General features: G+C 40.5%; 1 protein-coding gene across 1 annotated transcript in view; it reads left to right on the top strand.

The window, feature by feature from the left end:
- The first annotated feature begins 218 nt into the window (after window positions 1-218).
- LOC128740116 (uncharacterized) overlaps window positions 219-24,530 on the top strand; it is a 49,477-nt gene continuing 25,165 nt past the window's right edge. The window contains exon 1 of the mRNA XM_053835628.1: window positions 219-609. The gene's annotated coding sequence lies outside the window, so the exon portion shown is untranslated. The remainder of the gene's footprint in view (window positions 610-24,530) is intronic.

Below are 24,530 nucleotides of genomic sequence, written 5' to 3'. Positions count from 1 at the left end.
GATGAAGGAAAAATGAAATGAACGACAAGGCAAGGCAAACCAAGCGACCGACGGACGGGTCTGACTGTATAACTGAAGCGAATGGTAGATTAGTAACATTTTGTGCGCTGCATGATATAGATTGACTATGCGGAGAGTTCGTACCAAGCGCTTCTTCCATCTCCTAAACACACAGTATACAGCATTTTTACGGACGACGAGTGCAAGCACGAGCGTACGTAATATCAAAACAGGCACTAGCGAACTATCGCGCGTACGCTGAGATACAAACGTACATTTGTTATCAGTATTTTTTTCAAAAAATAATTGAAAATTTTTAAAAATGTGAAAATGTTATCATGTAAAAGCAGCTAAAGTTATTTCTTGCAGTGAGATGAGAGATCAATCGCGAAAAAATTAAGGAAGAACATCTAAAAATTGAAGAGTGAAAATCATATCGATAGTGAAGACTACATGAAAGGCTGAAATAAAGGAAAAACGGTTCTAAAAAGTGGCCATTTAGGGCATATTTTAATCCAGTTTTTGACAAATTGGTTCTGGATTCAGTGCTCTCAACGATGACTGTGGTAGTGAATTAATGAGAATTTATTTCGACAAACCAATGAGCAGGTATGTGGGATATTCTAATGATAACTAATAGAAACCGACCGACCGAAAGTGATTGCGCCAAAACTGCAAAGCAACTATCAGCGCGAAAGTTTGTAAACAAACCTTCTTAGCGAACATGCGGCCAACCGCAGTTTTGCCGCTTTTGTCATGATAGTATGTAATACAACGGTATCCGATAAGTGGATACTCTGGAGTTGATCGTGTTCAAAAATGACATTCGATCGCTAGAGCAATTGCTCTAGAGAGAGAGAATATGTGCAAGAGCGCAACAAATATGCAAGCATGTACAAACGAAAATGAAGCAAAAAATAACACAAACCCGGACGAAGGAACAAGCAGGTTCATTTTTTTTTGTTTACAGCTCAGCCACTCACGAGTAATTGCACGAGGGCTGAAAGCAGCAACGGTTAAAAATGTATGTATACGAGCATTAGTATCAGTACATTTCTTGTCCTCGCTGTCAAACATTGTAAGCAGGAAGAACTTACAGAATTACACAATGACCGCAAGATTGCTTGATTTGTGAATATTTTTTTTACTTGTTTCATGAAAAATTCGCTTATCAATAATTGTTTATGACTTTTTAGATTAGAGCACATTTCGAAAAAGATCGCTATTTGTTTTAAACAATTGTGTGATTTGCATCAGAATTTTCTGCTTCGATTGCAGTGATTTTAAGTGGCGCTTTAAAACGTGAAAAAATAATTTAGTCTTACAGTAGACAGTATAATCTCTGTTTTTGTATCCCAATAAGAGAACAGGTGATTTTTCCTACTAGAGTACGTCATGTTGCACTATTCTTCCTTACCCGGTTGTTGTTTTAATTCAATGTTTCCGCTCTCGCTGCCCTCCGCAAATTGCGAAGAAGCGGCGAGGATAAATAAATATTAGGAAATCGAATGGTTGGGATTTCTGTCGATATCGTCAGCACTCTTTTTCTCTCTCTCGGTTGCATTATGCTTCTATCTGTCAATGGGCCGATGACGAAGAAGATAGTGTGGAAGAGACGTCAAACAACCACATGCTGCTTTCTTTTCGCGCCGTTTATGTTTGACGGTCGGATGTGAGATATGATTGAGTCGTTGTATACTACACGTACATGTGCTGTGCTACGCTAATGTATGCGAGCATAAAGTTCGAGCGAAATGCAGTGAGAGAATTCGAATGTACATGCAATAAATGATATGCGTTTGCCACTCACAAAGGTCGCGAAACGCCACAGAAAAGGAATCGAAAAGGGAACGCCGTTCACGGGTAAGGCGTTCGATGGCCGCATCGAACGTGTTTTGCCCTTAAAACAGGTGGTAAAGCAAGTTTCGTTGAGTGGTCAGGTGAATCAATTCCAATGGGAATTATATTTGCCCTTTTGTTTGATTCGGCGTTAATATTTGCTCAAAATCTAAGCAATTTTAAAAAGAAAAAATCTTTAGATATGTATTTTATGATGATATTTGGATTATTTATATATAGAGAGCAATAGCCTCCTAGTTGGCCTCGCGATAAGACACTGGAAAGGCTTGTCCTTTCGTTGTAGATACGAATCTCGACTAGAAGACGAGGCTGTAAAAGTCTATATGACCGTAACGCTAGCCCTGCAATTGTACTATACACTAAAACACATTAAAATATCTTCAAAATCATTAAACCGTACATGTTCAATCCTCAGCCAGTAGAAAATATTACTCGATAACTTTTGTTAGTGAGATACTTTCAGTAAACTTGCATTAGTTTATCAAACGTGTAGTACGATTCTCAATTAATTCGGTAGAAGAAGAAGTAGGTAGAACAGCTTCTTCATACATCATTATATAAAATCATCTCAGCAGCAATATCGCATTTTTCCTGAATGATTTTTCCGGTAACCAATTTTTGGTGCGTCGATTTTCTTTTTTGCTGTTCATAGTTGGACTCTCAGAAAAGTTAACTCTCAAGAAAGCTAATTGTTCGGAAAAGTTAAGCCAGTATTAGCTTTCATGCAACGCTCTGAAAACTTAATTTTTTACTTGAATTTTCTGGGCATAGAAATTTATTGACTGTTCAAGTGCTAATCCACACACATTTGTTTTGCTGCTATGTTTAATATTCATTTTTTCTGTTTAAATCTTGTGGATATGTTTATTTCCGCAGCTTCATGCAGAGTCGCATCATAACAGGGATTAAATTAACCTCTTGTACCTGACAGTTGCCACTATAGTTTGATACGAGCAATAGTTACTTAGTAATTTTTGATACCATGCTGAAAAAGCACAACATTAGATTGAATTTAACTGCAAAAGCACAGCAAGGAACAGGTAATAATGCGTAGAAACTAACTGGTAGTATTAGGATTAGTATTAGGCCATTACAAATATTTTAAATAGTTTTTGTCCTTTGATTTTTATTTAGGGTTTAAACGTGAAAACCGAATCTATTCTTGCTTATAATATATACGTTATTATTTTCTATGCAAAAATATACGAAAAAAGACAAAAACAAAGGAAAATTTTTTTGGACAATTTTCGGAATTTCCATTGTTCGAATTTCCATTTCTGTTCGTGCTAGAAGCGTTAATTCAACTCGGAGACTCATTTTTCGAGTTTTTCAGACTGTAGAGCCCACAGACATTTGATTTTATAAAAAGAAATTTGACTCATATCCTACAAATTATTTTTTTGCCCCCCGATTTTTCAAGCCAATTTCCAAGGGGGGGGGGGGGTGACAAAAACTTTAAATATGATTAGCAATGGCCTAATTCGAAAAATTTAATCAACCCAATCCCCAACCCAATCAATTAAGTTTTTCGAGAGTCCACTGTAATACATATACATATTATAAAAGATACCATTTATTCTGCAACTTAAGAGTTAGACTATGGACAAGAATGGCTTAAAATTCACTACAGATTTAATGCTTTTCTTGAAATACAATACAATACTGGCAAGTAAGATAACATTCTAAACTACAGTATCTGATGTTTTTTTGATATGAAACCCGAAAAATATACGTATCTAGGAAAAATCAAATGGTTTTTCTCTTTTCTTGTTTACAATTATAATATAAAAAAGTAAAGCCTTGGGCTTAAACGTCTTTCTAAGACTTAACCCTTCTTTACCAACGAATTCGTAGCCGCCTGTTAGAGTACAGGAAACATACGGGGCTAGTGCCACGATCCTACACTGACTTTATTTAGCAGCACCGCCCAGCCAAGATCTGAGCATATGGCGGCTGGCTTGTTAGACCAACATCGTACCTCGGAGCTAACTGGGCGGATACATGATTGTTTAATATTCACCAAAGTGTACACATGTATTAAAAAGCTTACCAGAGCCAGAAATATGTTTGTTGACTTATCGAAGATACAGTGAGCAGGAACTAAGTCTTGTTTTCAATGTCAAACAGCAAAGCGCTGGATTAAATCTATGTTTTCCACTTCCAAATGCTATTTTGAAATTACTTGAAACTGAAACGGTCAGAGAATTCGGAGTAGATTGCCCTGATTCTCCGTAATGAAATGACTCAGTAATTTTTATTGCTGTCTGAGTTATGATTAAATACTTTGCAAAATGATCATGGACGTGTAATACTGAAAATCATCAAATATAGTCAACTATTTCAAGTATGTTTAAGGCAATCAATACCACACTACATCGCAGTCATTTTAACCTTCTTGACAAAAAAAAACGATTTCAATAAAATATTATATGTACTATTCTGCCGCTACTTACAAAGAAAATAGGACTGTTAGTCGAGTAGCAGCAATATGTTGCCAATTGTTTTTGCTGTTAGTTGAGTCTACTGAAGAGATCGTAACGCTGGTAACAAACTCAACTATCCTGTACGCTAACGGTTGGCTACGAGATCCGTCGAAAAAAGTAATCGAATTTCGTAAACACATATTTTAAGTGCTAGAAAAAATACTAAAATGACGAACTTTTTTGATTATCAATATGTATTTTTCAATAAAATTTGGAACATACAAGAAAAATGTTTTCAATTTCATAATTCCGGCTAGGTTAGGTGAATTCTACGCGAAGTTTTGTAATACAATTTGAAGGAAACTATGTTTATGATGAAACTTGCACTTTGATGCAATATTGACACTCATTCCATTTTGATTCTGCTCGTTGCATACCTGATAGTTCAACAAAAGTGTGCTTGATGATCTTTATAAAAAACATTGTTACACCTTAATTTTGTATTAAATAATCAATAGTGATAAAATCAAAAATTAAAAAACTGTTCGTTTTTACAACATTGTTTTTTGCGTTTTGCCGTGTGATACTGTATTTCAATATATTTCATAAGCACGCCCTATGTTTGCCTTGCGCGGTTAAATGATCTTGACAGCCGGTGCCAAAATCAGGTACCCATCGCTGCCCTATGACCACGTTTTTGTTTACAATCCGCGCCTTATCACAGCAGCACTCGATTTTTCTCATTCTCTCAGCTACTGCACTCTCACCACGCGCGCACATGCTTAAGCGCCCTAAACGAATAATTACCAACCACCAAGGTAATTAGCATCATTAAGTTCGTCAATGGATGCAGTCCGTTAACTGGATTTGCGCTCTCATCGGGTTCTCTTTTGTGCGCGTTTTGTTATGTACTTATGCCTTTTTGATTTTGAATTACAATCTCTTACATACTCTCGCTCTATCTTCCGTTTGTCGTGTGTGTTCTACCAGCATCGACGTCGACCGGCGCCTATTGATCTCACCGGCTACGATCGGGTTCTTTTTTCTTTTTTTGAGAAATCCAACACTTGTTGTTTGGCCTTTCAATGCAGCCTGTTATTTACTCGTCGTCAATTTGATTCGCTCTCCCGGTTAAATTTTTATGCTTCTCTCGAAATTTGCCATTCGCTCGGCACATTGATGATATCGATCGATTGATGATCAGAACAACTATTTTGTTGCTGCTTTGCTGTCGGCTTAGCGTTTGCGAGCATGCTCTCTGTCTCTCTGGGGCAGCATCAAGTAAACAAACTTGTTCCGGGTGTTTTAATCACCCGCGCACCATTGCCGGTCAACTGATCGAGCTGAGAGCTCACGCTCGATAGTTCTCCCTACGATCTTCACGAAGCATAAATATTATGAAGCAGTACATACATTGAGCTAGATTAATCAATACTTGCACATGCAACAGTCAAACGATGAACTCAACGGATGATCTGGACAACGTACGTAACATATCCGGGTGTTCCAGCACATGTGGTCTGTTCTGACACGTGTCCTCGTGCCAAATAACAATAAAACAAACTCCCATCTAACAGCTGGTTAAAAGAGCTTTCCTTGAAACGAGGGCTTACGAGCACAACCTTCCCGGCTTTCTGCACTTATATAAATTTTCTCATTCATTAGTCCAGCCGACGGGCGGTTTTCCCCGCACACGTTCTTACCGTGAAGTTCCGGTACGATATGTTCTCGGAGGGTGCCGTCGCGTCGTCTCTCATTCCTCCGCCAGCCAGGATCGCAGAACGAACAGCGTCCGGTTCCGCGCACACTAGCGCATATGTTTCCGAAGCAGAGTAGCGGCCATTTAACATAGGCCTACTGTAAACAACGAGACGGACGATACGCGCTTTTACGAGGAAAATTCACTTACCAGTAGGGCCAGTGCGTAAGAGCCTCTTCTCATATTCTCTCGTGGACCACCAACACCGTTCAACCCCTTCCTTCCTTCCGAACGATGGGTAACTCTCTTGCAAGCTCTAAAATATGTATATGCTAACCGATATCTCGTGCCGTCGTCCGTTTGCTGGCCCAAATACGTGCACGAAAATTTATAAACAAACAGAAAGTGTCCAAAATGCGAGTACGCTGCATGCTTCTCTATTTTATTTTATTTCTCATTAGAATATTCGTACGACTGGTACATAACGTACCAATTCCTTTTCGTTCATTCAGCTTTTCTGAGTCGGAACCGCATCGTTCGCAGCGGTGCCCCGCTTCTGTCCATTTTTACTTGCTTGCATTTGCCAATTGCAATCGAACCAAGAGAGTGAATAGGCCTTGATAAGATTACATTTTTCTTCTGCTCTCTTCCATTCTCTCGCGTGTTGCAACTTTGTTGGCGTGAGATGAATTCACCGCCAAATCAAAACATTGAAAGTGTTCATTCTTAAACGATAGAATGATTTCGGAAAAAAATGCTGCTCAACCAACTCAAAAATTACAATTTTGCCTGCCGTCATATAAGTACGCTCCCTCTGCCGCGATGGACGATATAGCATTTATCATTCTGGTTGGATATCAGAAAAAAAGCATCCAGCGTCCAAGACAGCCTGTTGGCTGTTGGCAATTTCCTTTCGTCCCAACATCTTACCGCCATAATCGGATTCTTGCTGTTCTTTCTGCCTTTAGCCCTCGCACAACGCACGTTTCTCGACAGAACACCGTCATACATAAAAAAAAGTATCTTCGACTTACCTTTTTTTCTTCGTTTCGCAGTTCCTTCATCTTTCTCAAAGCTCCCATTGCTTCCCGACGGCGGCACATCCCAACCCAACATTTATTGTGTATACATACCGACCGACACCGTCTGCTATAAGTTGAAGATTTCTTATTTTCTTCGAGCAAGCTTTTTCAACATTTTCTCCATTCTTCACTGTTTCGTAGTAGTTGCTTTGGACTCATTATTCTGCCATTCGCTTCCCACCGTTCGTCGCCCGGAGGGCTGTGCAACCATCTACCGTTCCAATCGCTTCGGTTTTATCGTCTTCACTCGATGTTCAGAGTATATGGGGAAAAACCTTTCTCGCCTTTCTCTTCCGTCCTGTACCTACAGAGCATAAACGTAATTTCTTCGTTCCAATGTTTGAAAGGAATGTGCTCGGTCTTCGGCGGCAGTGCGTTGACCAATCGCACGCACCGGATTTTGGAGAAAAAAACAGCGAGCTGTTCAGTAAATTTAAATTTTCCAGTTTTGTTGAAATTGTGCCGTTTGTAGTAATCAAGCTGATCGGTACAGATTCTTTCCTGTGTATTTATAAATAGGTTCTCTTTAATAGTGTTTTTTGTAGATAAATACTACAAATATGGAGTCGCTGAAGTCAAAACTTTACTTTGTTATTAGGGTTTTCTGGATCATTCTATAAAATCTGGGCAAAAAGGCCATTACAAATATTTTATAAAGTCTTTGTCCTTCCGGTGTTGGGGCCTGAAAGGGGGGGTGGGGCGAAAAAAACAAAGAGATTTTTTAATCGAACAAATATAAAATGGATTTTAGGCATTTTTACTTAAAGTTTACATGAATATGAAAACCAAATCTATTATTACTTTCTATGCATACGGTAGTATTTTCCATGCAAAAATCTACAAAAGACAAAGACAGAAACAAAAAAAAATTTTTTGTCCGATTTTCGGAAATTCCTTTGTTCGAATTTTTATTTCTATTTCGTGCTAAAAGCGTTAACTCAACTCGTACATTCATTTTTCTTTTCGAGTTCTTCAGGCGAACCCACAGACAATTGATTTTATAAAAAAAATTTAACTCATATCCTGCAAATTATTTTTTCCCCGATTTTTCAAGCCAATTTTCAGAGGGGGAGTGGGGGGTGGGAGTTAGGATGACAAAAGCTTTGAAAATAATTTGCCTAATTGTCAAATTTTTGCAACTCCATAAAAGCTGATGCATTACGTTTGGGCCTTAGAGTATCTATGCTATATACGAACATTTCACAGCTTACAAAACGATTATGCTGACATTGAAAGCGTACAGGATTATTCAAACTGAAACTAATTGATAAATAAATTGTCTAGTAGTACATAGTTACATAATTGTAGCTGAATGTATTATGCAATAATCGAAAGCCAGTGCAATTTGGGACTTCTTAAGACAATAAAAATATTAGGTTTCAACCGGTTGAAACAATCAAAGTCATTCAAGATACTAAATCAGTTATTCTAAGTGCAGATAGATCTAATGACACAATTGATTTTTTTACACTTTTCTACTGACATGATGTCCTGAACACGCACGGGAATTCATTTCTCGAGAGCATATCGTGGCAATCCATTTGTCGCTCTCGATTGTTGCAATTTTCGGGGTAGAAAACCGACAACTTACGGGGCCGCTGGTTAATATTTGAAACATTTTCGGGGATCGCTTCCCCCATAGTGGACAGGAAACTTCCGCAACCTTCACCTCCGCTGGACAGTGTTGGCCGGTTGCGCTAGCGGATTGGCAAAACCAACGTTGCTATTGTTGCTGGGCTTTTCGCTCATGTTTCGGGTGAGCTGCACTATATGTGCAAAATAAGCTTCACATAAGTTTTTTTACCCAGTAGGCTCTGTACGCCCGGATTCACAGCCGTGACGTGTGACCTGACCGCGTTGACGTGCACATAGCTCATCGCCGCACAATCCAGGCAGTGTATGTCGGCTTATGCACAATTTGCAGCCACAAAGCTCTCTCGCTTTCAATCTTTATAGCTGTTTCATTCGATGTTGGCTTCCAGCAGTTGGATGCAGTGCTGACACAACGAGCGAAGATACGTACATAAATTCCTTCATCCAGGTTCGCGTGTGCCTGAACTTTTATATGTAGGTATATGATGACTGCATACATGGCTGGCCCGACTGCTTTCGCCATGAATGACAGATCAGCCGACTGCTAGCTGGACGACAGGACCGTGTGAGAGCTTATTATTTATGTACATGGCAGAAGTTTAAAATTAAACGTTTCCATAGTGACCGCACTCACACCCTGCAAACAAAATGCCCAGATTCCACCACCGGTGACGGGTGGGTGGTGGTTAATCGGCCATGTGTCAGAAGCGTTTTTATGATCCTGTCCACGCGTATGCATGCGTGTATTGGTAACCACCAAGCATGTATGTACATACGTGCGAATGTGACATAAGTTATTCAAACAATTGAACAAATGCATCTCTTTGTGCACGTGCGAATGGATATTGCAAATTGTGTACATAGTAGCGGGGGCTGCAAACGATACATGTATGTCCTGTGTCGGTCCGAAAAGGTTGCCAGCTTAATGGCAGAGCATCCGCAGCTAACCCTTCACCGGAATGCACATCCTGATCCGCGTGAAGTCATCTCTACAATTCGCTCAATAGGATGAAAATACTAAGTAAACAAGTAGAGTTAGGTTAATATAATTTTATTGTGCGCCAACTTCTCCGGCTATGATGCGATCTTTGAGCCCGATGCATGTTCAACAAACGATGACTATCAATCGAAGACTTTTTCGGAATAAACTTATAGGGGTGGCTAAGCTCGGAGCCGAATAAAACTGATGACGTCAATTGTTTACGACACATCCGACAGCAGACTGTACAGTGTCGCGACTTTGGTTGTCGCAACTGGCCCCGTTGAGTCATCCGGTGTTCAGTGCGCAGCGCGACAGGCTTGCTCACAGATAAGCGAGCCATTCGCTCAACCTTGTAGATAAATTCCATCCGCTTGGTCCGGTTCGTCCACCAGCGTCTTATCACTAGCTATATTTACAGTATACCAAAGTGTTTCAGGTGTATTTTCCAGGTTTTCATCGCACGCAAAAGCTCGTGCATTGTAGCTTTACAGGAAAAACTTGACTGCATACGTGCACAATAGGTACACATGTGCGACAGACCGCTGTTAAAACTATTTTTCGCGCCGGTTTCTCGAAGCTGGCCTTTGTGTGCCTGCAGGCTTGCGGTGTGTGAAACAACATTGAACAGAATTGTTTTTTTTTTGTTTCGCTATACGGCACTGCTCTGGCAGGTCGTGACGATAGACGACTTCGTCGCAAAACACGCGCCGCTATCGACCAGTTGTGTGTGAGAGGAATGAAACCTCGAAAGTAGACTCTGACTACTGCACAGTGGTGGGACAGAAAAACGAGAAACTGAAACTAGTTTCTACCGAGTTTCGAACCTTGGCTCCGTGGCGATACCTCAAGCGTCGGTGAATGGAAAGGTGGAAATATTTTTAGCGTTGACGGCAGTAGCTGGATGTGTTTTCGCTCTATTTGAACGAAGCAACTCCATGGCACGTCTCTTTGGGAAGCACCGGCTTAAGCCTAACATTATGCGGTGCACCCTCGACAGCGATTCATAATATAGCATACATACACACTTCAGTCCGTATGAGCGCCGCGCCGTTCTTTTGGGTGGAACGTCACGTCGGCTGAATTATTCTGTTGCAAACGCTTACCGGTTCGCTACGCACAGTCATGAGGTTTTCTAAAGGGAAGAGCTCCAACTCACGATATTTTCGATCGAGTTCAACCGAGACTGAACATGTCCCTATCGCCAGTATGTCCGAGTTCTCTGACGTGGCAGGGTAATTTTTCTTTGCGCCTAATTGAACGACTCTGATTTTAAAGTTCATGTTTGATTTCATTTCCAATATGAAGGCCAAACTTTCATGGCAATAGCTTTTTTGATTTTCGAGGTCTCATACAAGGGCATTTTTTCTATTGTTTTTTTTTATCTAATTTTTAATTTTGGGCCACGAACAATTATCCTAAAATTTATCAATGGTAAAGATGTGGTTTTCTAGAACCAAAATTAGTATTTAACGGTTCGATAGATAAGCCATTGTTTCGATCTATCTATCTATCTTCTTCTATATATATAAAAATGAAATGCTGTTCGTGTGTCCGGTATAGACTCGCAAACCGCTCGACGGATTTTGATTAAACTTAGCATACGCATTACGTCAGATGTGAGGAATGTTGTTAGCATGCTTTGAGACCCCTCCCCCCTCTAGAAGGGGGGGGGGCACCCATACAAATGAAACATAAATTTCTGCATAACTCGGGAACTAATCAAGCAAATGGAACCAAATTTGGCATGTGAAGGTTTTTGGAGGCAGAATTTTTTTCTATGGCAGATAGAGACCCCTCTGCCTTTTAAGAAGGGAGGCTCCCATACAAATGAAACAAAAATTTCTGCATAACTCGACTGTTAATTAAGCAAATGGCACCAAATTTGACATGTGGGGCTTTCTAGAGACAGTATTTTTTTCTATGGTGGTTTGAGGCCCCTTCCCCTTGGTAACTTTCGACTGCGGTGATGTCCAAAGTAAAGAATCGTACACAAAAGACGGCGACGGTTTCGTAAAAAGTGACCCCTCGTTTGATTATGCTGTTATGATATCCAATTGCCTAATAATATCTAATCTAATTGTGTTAATTTCAGTATTAGATAACTTCTTAAAATATTAGTAGCGAACAAGGTTTTTCCACAATTTTGAGTTTTTCTGTCAGGTGATGATAAGTACTGAATACGCGCAATAATTTAATGTCTAATACTTACTTCATCCCCAGAACCTCCCAGTTGGTCTCGAGGTACGGCACTGATCTAACAAGTCAGACGTCGCATGTTCGAACTTCAACTGGAAGAAGGCGTACGAGTCAATGGGATCGTAGCATTTATTTGTTTATTTGTACATCAACATTGTCTTGCAATGGTATTGTACTCTAACAGCTAGTTGCGAAGTCTGTCGTATAGAACCAGACGGTAAAGTTTCGAAATTGAAATGCAGCACCTTGATTTTGTTTTGCTTTACTTTGCTTAGAGCAGACACTTTAACGAATGCATTTTTACATTTTTGGACCAGTTGCCTATTCAAATGAATCGCTCTTCAAACAAATTAAGGATAATAGCCTCTCTGTGTAAAAAAGAATTCGTAATTTTCAATTTTCGCAATTATTTCGCTCTCAGGTTTGTCAAATGCCGTCTTCACATATTCATGAAATCACATTTTTCATAATGACAAACTCGAAAATGACATACACATTCTGACGGTTTAAAATATTACATTACGAAATTAAACGATTGCATGAATCTAAAACAATTCATGTATATTCTAATCCAAACTGAACGATCCGCCATCTTGGTTTTTGAAAATACATCAACAGCCACCTAGTTCCCAAACAAAAACCTATTGTAAGGGATTTATTTAACAATGTCCAACCGTCATCCTCCATCTTGAAATTCTAAATGGCTTCACCCTTGATTTTTGACATCTAACAACCAATCTTTAAGGGGTTTAATACAATATTTGAAACCATAGTTCGCCACGTTTGATTTTAAAATGACCTTTAACATGTATTTTTTATTTTCTAACAGTTTTTCCTCATTCCCAAGCATAACATTTGGTGTATTTTTTGCTGTATATCTACTATTGATTTGTAGCATGACTATTTGTTTTCCGTTATTGTCAAACGTCGTCGTTGTTGTAAAGTATTTGTTTCCGACATTGAGCAACTAAAAAAACAAAAACAGAGTTGTTTTTTAAAAGAGCATAAATATTTATACGTTTTTACTTAAAATTTAATCCTGACAACCAAATCTATTCTTGCTTTTACGTTGTTATTTTCCATGCGGAAATTTCAAAATCGAAAAGCAATTTTTTTACCGCTTTTGGTCTGTTTTGTTCCAGAAGCGTTAACACCGCGTAAACTTATTTTTCGAGTTCTTTAGGTTGTAGAGCTCATAGACAACTGATTTTATACAAAGAAATTTATCCACTAATTGCTAATTATTTTTTGGCTCCCGATTTTTAAAGCGAATTTTAAAAGGGAGGGAAGGCGTAACAAAAACGTTACAAATAATTTGCAAAGGGCCTTATTAATAATGAGAAAAGAACATTTTCTAGACGATGCTATATCCAAAATACACCTGAGATCCAATTATCTAAATGTCTTGGGAAAAATGAAATATGAATTGGTCAGTTCTCAGCGGCATTTTTAAGTTCTTGCGTTTTCACGCGAATTCCGCAAGTTAGGCGGTATTAACTTACGCGGCACGTATTCTCCACCTAATTTTTTTCCAGTTTATGAAAGTTCCATCCCGAATTTTACTAACATTTTCTTCCAAAAGTTAAGGTATGACAAACCTGATGGTAAGAGAACCGTTACTATACACCGCGTAAATTCCAAAATTCGCGTTGAGAACACTGCGTAAATTCCGAAATCTGCGTAAAAACAAACCGCGTAAAAAGCAACGTAAGTGTACTATTAAAAACAAAGATTTGATGTTAAACCAAAAATGTCTGATATCTGTTTCTAAGGACTTGCCAACGTTTAAATTCTAATGAATCGATTTTTCAAATCAGATACTTTTTAAATTTTAATTTTGTTTTCAAAGAGGAAATAGCTTGTTTGAAACAACAAACATATACATATGATATTTTCTGGTATGGATGAATGAAGACTGCATGAAAACTAGAATAAACACAGGGTAAGAAGTTGGTCCTACAGCATGTCCGAGAACATCCTTGATTAACATTGATTATTTCTAAATTCACAAATGGGCTACTGGACCAGAAATCAACATCATCAACATAGTACAATGGTGACCTCCAGTTTTTCAAACAGAAATACGTGCTATTTTAACTTGCACAAATATTCGCTTGACCAGAATATATAGACATGCCAATATCTTTCTCCGAAGTCAAGCTTAAAAGCTTACACATGTCAGTGGAAGCTAATTTGGGAAGGCATTATTTCTAACTATTTTTGTGATATTCCACATCCCTCATCCTGCCTAAAGTCGAAACTTAGAATCTAGCAGTCATCGATGATTGATGCCAATTGGAGCCAATTAGGGGATATGAATCGTCATTAACTTTTCGAATACACTCAAGTACTTTTTTTACACGGTTTAGTTTTTTGAGTATTAAGAACGGGATAACTTAGAGACCATTCATTTATTTCTCAATACATTTGGGAGTAGCTCGACATTCCTTACGTAGATTGTAAATAGTTCCTTAGCTGCACCGTTTTCGAGTAATCGAAAAAAACAAACCGTGTAAAAAAGACTTGAGTGTATCAGCAACAGTTCTCTTGGAAAAAATAAGAGTTCGGTTTTTAAAACTGAATTCACTGTGTTTTTCTTACCACTCTGAACACAGAGAACTCATGGATAGAATTTTTATTTCAATTAAAAAAACTGCTTTCGAAATTTACAGAATTGCCTCATTGCCCCTTAGGACATTCGAAACAATTCATTACAAGCAGCGAAGAGTTGGGAATCCTCAAATTCGTAAATTATAAAGATATTTACCTATTTGTATAACAAACAAACTTCAAAATAATTAGCTAGCAAATTCATACGATCGTGCCTAACGGAGCACCTTCATAAATTTTCCATACAATGGAGTTACATGGTTAATTTTCAATTATCCAAGCCAAGTTCCCAAAAACTTCCAAAAACTATAACCTTGCTCTGCTCTTTGGTTTAGAAGATGTGTTTGGGTTATGCATAGGTAAATTAGTTCTTGATTGGAACAGAATAACAATTTAACATGTTGTGAGTTTTAATTTGCTGAACGACATTATCTCTCTTTATATTTCGTGGACATGAGAATGGTACTGACGGCTGGTACTGGAGCTGGTAAGTTCCAATTGAGAGTATTATTCTACAAATATTTTTCTAATGCCGAATGGTGACCAAAGAAATTCAGTAAACATGTTTCTAGCTTGACTAACTTTTTTAAACATGGATCTAGATTTTTCAGTAACGCTGCATTAAGCCGTAGCGCTATAATAGAGAGAAAAAAACATTTGAAAATTAAACTGTGCTATAGGTATCGACCTATGTACGAGTTAGCATTTATGAACATTATCCTTTGGCAAAATAATAAATTCAAAACTATATCGTTACGGACAGTTACTTACGTTCGAACAAATTTGTATTTTTTCATTAGCCAATTTCACTTACAACGGTCATTTCGAACGACTCAATGACAGTAGCCAAATCAATCAGCTAATTCAACCCTCGCTTCCACTCTTCCGGACATACGCAGAAAGACTTTCAAGCTTACTTGTTGGCGACTAGCAATCGAGCCATACACGCAGTATTTATCAAGGAAAAACTACACGCCAGCAGACCGCTAGATATCGCGTGTGAATCTGTAGCGAATTTTCCACCCTTCTTCTAGAGGAAGGATGGAAAATTGTACACGTGTGCCATTTTCACATCCTGACAGAGCTCCGAGTCCTCACGATGGTAGAAGACGTTCGGATCGAGACAGCACAGGCGACGTTATCGTCGCCGAAAACACAAAAGGGGGAGATTTTCCTCTTTTGCTGTCGTGTATGCGAGATTACCCATAAAGGAGGGAGATCTAATTTCGCGTGGACCTCCCTGCTATACTTATAGATGCCTGTCATTACAGTACGTACGGCGGTCGGTCTGAAAACAAGAAAGGAGACGGAAACTTATACCGAATTTACCAGAACATTGCGACCCCAACAAACGTGAAGCAATTTTCTCAGATAAATTTAATTTTTCCATTTTCTGATACAAACAACTAGCATGAAAATATACTCAATTCATGTGCGTTGGCCGTTAAAACATAACAGATTTAAAGGTACGCTTGTTCCCCACTGCCCCGTAGAACAAACGCACAAATGATCACGCTCCCTTCGGGTTTCGGGTCACAGAGCCAATGACAGCGCTTCTGGGGCAAGGATCGGAGCAACGAGGGGTCTCGGTGCACGCCAGGCCGATGATCAGGAAACCACTTTCCATGTATTTGGTGTACTCTTCAGTCATCCCTGAAAAACCGGGCGCTCCCTCAAAGGATGGTATGAGATAATGATGGTTATACCAAATCCTGTTGCCGCCACAGTGCTTCGGTTTATAATATAGCTTTGTTTTTTTGCAACATGGCAAAAAACGAACAGTGTGGCTGTTCCGGCTTGCGGGGGTATATGGAATGTCGGGCGGAATCGAGGAGCTTTTCAGACTCATTTATATGTAGTACTCTGACATGGAACAAATGGAAAACGCACGCGCAGTAGCGTCATTTTCCCACCCAAGTTCTCCGTTATTTCTGTGGGGTGGATTGTTTCAACCTATTCGTGGCAGCAGCAGCAGCGCTGCCATCGAAGAGAGGAGGGCGAAACGTATAAAAACGTTATATTGTTTTATTCCGAAAATAGAACCGTTCGTGTATAGATAGAGAAGGAGACGTCATACATCCTACCTACTACTACAGTGCTCGTGGCAGCTAGTAGCGGTAGCATTCCTTTCTCAAATGACGTAGTTTTAGCTGATGGTAGCACAGGCGAAAAACTGTGGCAGCAAGAATAGGGAATGATTCATCTACACTGATGTCCGCTCTCGGCTTGGTCGTTGGTTGGTTGATTCTTCCCATGTCTCTTTAGCTGATTAAAATTTCAGAAACAAGCCAACAGTATACGTTTACCGCACTGGCAGAGTTGAAGCGCCATGCTCTGCTAGTATCTCTGCTAACCGTGGTATGAACTTTTGTGGAGAAGCTGATGCTGCCTATGGATAGCATTAATGTTTCGCTCAAAACACAATGGCAAGCTTCTAGAGAACAAGTTGAAGGGATCAAGTCTTGAACAGCAACCAATGTTCCTCTACGTTGTTCTTGTATCCCGAACGAACGGTAGAATATCAGGGTTATGGACAATTGAAAACTATGGTTGGATTCAAACAGATGCGATGGTTGTCTCTAATTGTCAATTGGATGAGCACTGTCGATCACAATTCTAGAAGGAAAAAAAAAAGAATCCAAAAAGGATGACATTTAGTGGAAATTTGAATAGGCATTTTGAAAATATTCTTCCATCCCATAAACCAGGTTTTTAATAAGTCAGACAAAACAAAAAGTGTTGTATGTCTTTATGCACAACCACTAAATATTCAAAAAAAACTTGTTTATCAAAACATCGGTTACAAAGAACATTAAGCAGCCACAAACCAAAGACGAAATGTACCTTTTAAAAGCAAAATCTTAGGTTAAAAGGTCTCTCAGATACTTGTCATTTCTTTATCGACAAACAGCACAACGTATAGAACAATAATTGTGGAGTATCGCCACAAGCCTGCTCCAAGAATATCTCAAAGCTAAGATCTGAACCGGGTTTATAGGTTAGTCCTGTATCTCGCACCCAAACAGAAGTCAAAGTAAAAGCGATTCAATATTAAATTGATGACAACAACCTAATTTGTCGAAAGATTTTCAGAACGATCGCCCCTTTAATAAAATATATAATTCAGCAATTTGGTTAAGTAACTCACGTCTTTGAATAAATTCTATTCACCGATTTGTATCCTATGCCAGGGCATAAATCCCGTAAGACGGCATCGGTCTCGGCATCGGAATCTCCTTATCATAAACGTCCCGCCAAATTGCCAGACGAGACAATGACACAGCGCGACCGCCATCTGCCCGGCCCCCACCCTGTTACGGTATCAGCTGCGCTAATACGATTTCGACAACATCACGAACGATGATGAGGCTCCGATTGAGTATAAGGAACCTGTTGATTTATAAAATAAATACCACAATAAAATAAAATATTATGAAAACGCGACGTTTTCTCTCGACGGTATGGTTGCTCTCTCCCCGTGCGCTTTTTCGGGCTGTATCGTGTACCGCGTGTGGGGATTCTCTTAAAGAAACAAACGAGAGCGAAAACTTAGATTTTATGTATAAAATTTTGCAACCCCTTTGCTGCAACTTTGACGGCTGACCCTTCTCCGCCGCACTGGTTCAAATTTCTCGATCTATACATAAAGACATGTACAATGCAAAGCGCGTATTGTTCCGGTGCCATACATATAAGACACACATGGTTTTTTTTTCTCGAACGAGAAGTGCATCCTTAATGCAACCAGTCTGTGGAGGCACAAGACGAGTGGCTGCAATTGTCAGAAACACATTTCCCAGCTGCAATCCCACCGAGTTCGATGCACTGGCAGATGCAGACGGCGTTCCCGGATCCGCTCGGTGATGAACTGGGTCAACATTTTAAACTTATTTGTGTCACAACTGTAGGACGGTATGGGTACACTCCAAAGTTCTGCAACCACTGGCGGGTTTTCATGCGCTCAGTGACCACGCTTACTCCTGTTGATCATTATTTTATGCTGAAAAAAATACCTAGGTGTTCTGGATGGTAAGAAGAAGCAAATTGCAGCAGAGAGCAATAAATAATAACATATAATATTACTGGTGACGAAAGAGTCTTTACTTTCACCAAATCCTAAAATAGCTAAAACTTCGACTAAGTTGAAACGATGATTGCCGGATTAATTGACAGTCAGCAATGTTTGTCCGTTAACCGCAACGCTGGAAGTCGACATCAACTCCAATGCCCGACTAGCCCAGCGAACAAAGACGTTTCCAGCGCAACGGGGTTAATGGAAACACCATCAGAACATTAACAATAAATCATTCAAAAGGGCACAGCGACCGTCCTCTCCCATATCTCGAGCAGGAACGATGTCCTCGGTGACGTCCGTGCAAATCCTACGCGCTCCTTATCACCGCTTCAGCCTGTGTTCTACCATTCCATTATTATGGCAGAGGTTGTTACCACCCAGCCACCCACCGAACGATCAGTGGCCGGAAAGCTCCCACTCGTCTATCCATACACCCGCACACAACGGTGGGTTTGCTTTATCAGTCTCGATGCTTGCGTACCTAACCGTTTCCCTCACTGGAATGGTTTTATGTGTGAGTTCTATGTACGTCAGGCTTTCCCATGTACGTCACTTTGAAGAGGGTGGTAAATGGAAAATTTCTCTTTATGTTTGATCGACCTGTTTTATATACCGCATATAAAGCTCGGAAGTCCCTTCCGTCCTTGTGCCACTTCTCGTATAAAGCGCCGCAAGCTTCGAGTTTAAATATGCTGAAAATGTGTTGTTTCTATGAATATAGCTTTTCCATCTACCACTATACTATGTACAAGTGCCGAGCATTGCGGTTTCTTTCGGAAGCTCGTTCATACGCTGAAAACATTATGTGCAGTTGGATATTGTATTCTTGTCGTAGCCATGGCAACATGCCGATAGCGTTCACAAGCTTTACGTAGTGTTGTTGAGTATTCTCCGTCCCGCTCTCTATGTTCGTTTTTCGAGTAGAGGTACCTACTATGTCCTGTTGAAGGGGCAGAGTATATTTTGAATCTAGTTATCGCTGGTATTCGTCGCTCCATCGTGCGCCTTGGCTGATGAGATTGTTCGTGTTCTAGGTGACAATGTTTTTTTCTCGCACAGCTATCAGGAAAAGGGTGGTTTTCGATGTAACCACTTCAGGCGCATTTGGTTTGTACACCAACTCCGTACGTGTACAGTTGGAATCACTGTAATCCTGTACCCTGTTGATGAGAAGGCTCAAACCTCTTGATGGTCCTTTCAACAAAGCGTCCTTGCTCGTGACCTCCATTAAACAAAACAAATCTACCATTGCTTACACGGCCAGAGCCGCCGGTCGGCTCGACTCATCGATTTAAATATCGATGAATTAGAATGCGATGAGAGCATGATAGGCGAGAGCAAGCTTTGAACCATCCATCCTTTCACTCTCGATATCGTCGGCGGGTTGAAGAGTTGCCGCTGTTAACAGCGACGACGACGACAACGACGGCGATGACGACTAGTGAATCGAATTTGAATAGCATAAATAATAAACAGCGTCGCGGTATGATGCATATGCGCAGCGTCGTTTTCGTCATCTGATTCAAGATATTCGCACGCGACAGCAATCGAGAGAATTTACTTTTCCCTGATGCGGTCGTGGAAGAGACACTTTAGGTTCTTACTCTTAGCGAAGGAAAGTATTATCGCTGACGCAACAGGTGACAAATAACTACTGTTATATGGATTGTATGCAGTAATATTTTCCATTTAATGTCAATATCGGACGAAATAATCATGTTTTCGGAACTAACAAACGTCATTTTGAAATAAATCTCATATATATTCCTTGAAAACACCCATGCTAACAACGGCGGTAACCGAAATGCATGACAAGGCCTTCTATAAAAAAAAAACCAATCAGCTTCAGTCGAACCAGGCAAAGTAATAACCAAAAAATCCCCGTCACTCGACCGTTTCCAACTCACAGTCTGAGTTTGCGGAGCTTCGCAGAAAAGTGAGTCGACGGAAATGCCAACAGAGCGCCGCGCACTTCGCCAAAGCAGTAGATTTCTCACTCAGCACACAATAAACGCGGCACACAACTCAACAGCAAACACACTGCGTTATGAGACGGTTCAGCTCAGCCTTCGCGCGCCGCTTGCTGTTGAGAAGGAAATTATCGTCATCTCCCCAACCTCCCTCTCATCGTTCCACAAACGTCTCGTTGTAGCTCTGATGCCATCATGTGGCAACCTACAAAAATGATTGCGCCCAGGCAAGAAGACACACAATCAGCCCGTCCGTCGTGGTCGTGGCGACGCGGATGGATCATTTTTTCCTCAACGCGTCCGTCCTCTCTCCGGGCTGCCACTGTCCACGCCAGCCGCGCCGTTGTTGAAGGAACTTTTTCGTGTCCGTTCCGAGCAGTCGAAGCTGTCGATAACTCCATGTACTGCACTGCTGTGCTGAAGCACCACCACGGCGAGATCAGTGCACTATGTGATGTGGTGCTATGCCCTGGCCAGGCCATCACGCGTTGCGGTATAATGGTTTGAAGTTATGCTAAGCCCAAACCAGAGACCAGTAAACGCGCGGACAGCGAATCGATGCACAAAACGGAAAACAGAAAATTAAGAGAAGAGGGAGAGGCAAAGAAAAACATCAATTTATACAAAAGAGAATATGATTATACTTGGGCAACCATCGGCGAGCGAGTGAGTGGTGCTGGTTGGTGCGACTTGAAAGCGCTGCTACTACTGTACTGCTGATGAACGAAAGGGGAACGAGAAATAACTTTTATATTATTCTTCACAAAAATAAGTTTCTTCTCCGATGGTTTCCAGCGGTAGCAACGGCAGCTCTTTTGTAGCAATCCGCCGCTGGTGAACCCGAGCGAGAAGAATGTATCGGGTCTACTCGAAAGGGGGTTCAGTTGGACTTACGTAATTACGTTTGAGCTTAAAACTACTCTAAAATAGTCCCGATTACGAATATATTAAAAATTGTCAGATGAATCGACCAAAATACAAATACAAATACAAATATTCTTCTCAAGCTTTACCATAAAAAAATAATATAAAATATCAATATATAAATTCGTCATTAAAGTTAGTTAAAGATAAATTTCTCAGAAAAAGTTTTCGTTTATTTTTTTTAAATTGTGGGCTCCAATTGAGTCAGCAGGATTCAGCCATCTTTTGGAGGTCTGCGCCCGGTGGCTTTGTCCCCCTTCTACGCTAGCCCTCTCGACAGGCCTGTCTAGTTTATGCTATAATTTTTGCACCAACATGTCGACACCGTCCACCGTTCAACGGTGCCTCAAAATGAATTATAATTTACAAGAGCTACTAATAATTTGTCGATTTGACCGAGACCAATTTAGTACCTAAGGAAAACGATTCTAGTTAGCATATTAAAAATTAGAATAACTTTGAAATTTGTAATACTGTAGTATTTAAATTTCACAATGGAATTCCGTTTTGTTACTTCGCCGAGTAACGCACAACAGTGCAAGATCCTGTCGCCATACTAACGTATCGCCATTCGTCGGTAAAGTGGCTCTTTTCGCGACTCTGCATTCTAGTGCAATTGCTTCTTGCTGAACATAGTGAGCTTAAAGTAGAAGTCACGCACCAGCTCGAATGGCAGTGCTCATTCCCATTCGATGTTGGCGGCAGTCTCATTTTCGTAATCTACAACACACAGCGCACCAGCCAGGCACATATAGTAGGTACGCGTGGGTCGAACACGGTAAGAGGAGGAGCCGGGAGGAAAACAACCGCCCGAGCTCTCACAGCAAAAAGCCCCTGAAGGTGGTGAAACTTTTCTGTGCTTGCTGTGCTGTGTCGAGTCGAGCGCTGAAGCATTTCAGGGTAGGTATACTACGCCGCACCGTTTCAGGTCTCGATGAAAAGTCGGCACTTGGTGCTTCATCAGATTACGTATAAAGCAATAGCAGCAGTAACAGCAGCGAATGAACGGCGACGAGGTTACCCCTCATGTTTCAGTTTGCCTCATCCCATCCGCTTCAGCTGCTGTTTGTGCCGCTGTCGGCACGCCATCGCAGCAAACCATCAAAACAGCGCACAGCAGCAGCAACAGCAATACCTTCTGCCTTGGTTTTTCGTTCGCATTTTATTCCCTCTCCGTCTGATCGTTCGTTCGTTCGTTCGCTCGCTCGTTCATTCCTACTGCTTGCCGCCTGCTTTCTGCTTGCTTGCGTCTGTTCTCTCTAAATGATATTAATAACATTGGTCGGGCACCGAGGAAATCGACCACACGGTCTGCTCGGCACCGCATTGCATGTACACGAAGTCGTTTCGACAATGTTCGGCAACGACCCGAAGGTTCGAAAACGACCATCGGGCGAGCTCGGGTTGTGGTTTTTTTCCAGCTTTCTATATCGATCCTCTTGATGCTGGCTACAATATGAACCTGCCTGCCAGTCTTCTCTTTAGAAGAAAAATACTTTCGTATAAATTTTATTTTATGAACCAACCGACCGAGCTCCGGTCTATACTGGGTTGATTGTTGTTGAGCCTGGTTGGTATCATCGTCGTCGACGGTCGTCGTCTTTGTCGCGGTCGCTCATGCCGTTCCGTCAGACTCGTTTATATTCGAAATAACGGGTGGGTGGATAGATACGAATGAATGTTACACTCGTATGATTTCATGCCAGAACATCTGACCATAAGTTTCTCGATGCATGAGATTTTTAAACAACGGACAGCTAGCGGCCTCGCAAATATTGTAATCCCATTATGAGTTCTGGTAGCAACCTATCGATTTTAACCTGTAACCAGAATGTCAACTCGCAGGGATCACACATCTGTGTTGCCAGTTAACACGAGGATATTCTACTACCATCGTTGTTTGTGACTCATGTCATTCTGGCAGCCCTATTGAATTCACATAGCAGGGAAAATTTTCCATCCAGCTTTGAGGCGCGCCGTTGGCACTGGTACATAAGCTCTGATCTCTATGTAACTCATTCGGAACTCTGGAATGGGTATTCTCCAGTGAGTGGGAGCCACGGTGCTATTCGAACCTACCAGAGGATTCGTTTTTGCGCATGTCCGTCATACAGTGGCTTATTGTTATAGCCCCCGTAACGTTATTTTCTCCACCGTGTACCGAACGAATCTGCCTTCCTGTTTCCACTACCTACTACCGTTCAAAGCACTTTTTCCATTCAAGATCTGCCACTGTACGTTCTCATTTAGGTAATGGATTTTCGAAAAATGAATTTTTCATTAAAACAAAACAATTATAATGTGTTATCTCATACGGATAATGCAGCATTATTTCGGGAACCGGCATTCCAAAATTCGCAATATAATCCCGAATTGATCGATTCTTTGACTACATTTCAATATCTAATTTTATGACTACAAAAAACTGAACTTTTCTTTCTTATCATTGCAGGTAATGATCGTGTAAACTGAGCGCTTTTTTGCCTACTTGCATTATTCTTCCGATCATCCTATGCGAGCATAATCAAACTTCTTCTATCAACGATCATTACGTTTCATTGAGAAAACACCCAATGCACCCTTCGGCAGTAGGTACAAGTCGGTTGATAACGGTAAGCACAGCTTAGAGCGGGAAAGAATGGAAAACACAACGAATTTAAGATCAAAACAAAACCGAATCACATAGTTGAAAAATCATTGGCCTGTCGAAGCCTCCTCCTCGAGAGAAGACGCTTTAATTTGTGCATTATATTGCGCGTAGCTCGTGAAACACTAACGCATCGAAAGCTTTATATATGTACACATTTCATCCATTATACCATTCAGATAGGCAGGACATGATTTCATACTCATTTCGCATAACACATTCGATACAACTTAGCTGACAGGCCGACGGCAAACGACTACGACAAAGATACGCCCAATCAGCACTTGTAAAGCATACAAATGGTGAAAAAACTTTTTTGGAAAAATTAAGACTAGCAAAAATAAAAAAATGCTCTGGGACTTAAATAATATTATGTCTAAACGAAATGCAAATGCTGAATTAGCCTAAACTTTCATTTGCGAATTTCCTCCATGTTACAGAGGGCAGCTTACACCTAGGCTGTACGCTC

Source organism: Sabethes cyaneus, chromosome 1 (genome assembly GCF_943734655.1).
Source record: "Sabethes cyaneus chromosome 1, idSabCyanKW18_F2, whole genome shotgun sequence".
Taxonomy (NCBI): Eukaryota; Metazoa; Arthropoda; class Insecta; order Diptera; family Culicidae; genus Sabethes; species Sabethes cyaneus.
This window is presented reverse-complemented; position numbering and strand designations above follow the sequence as displayed.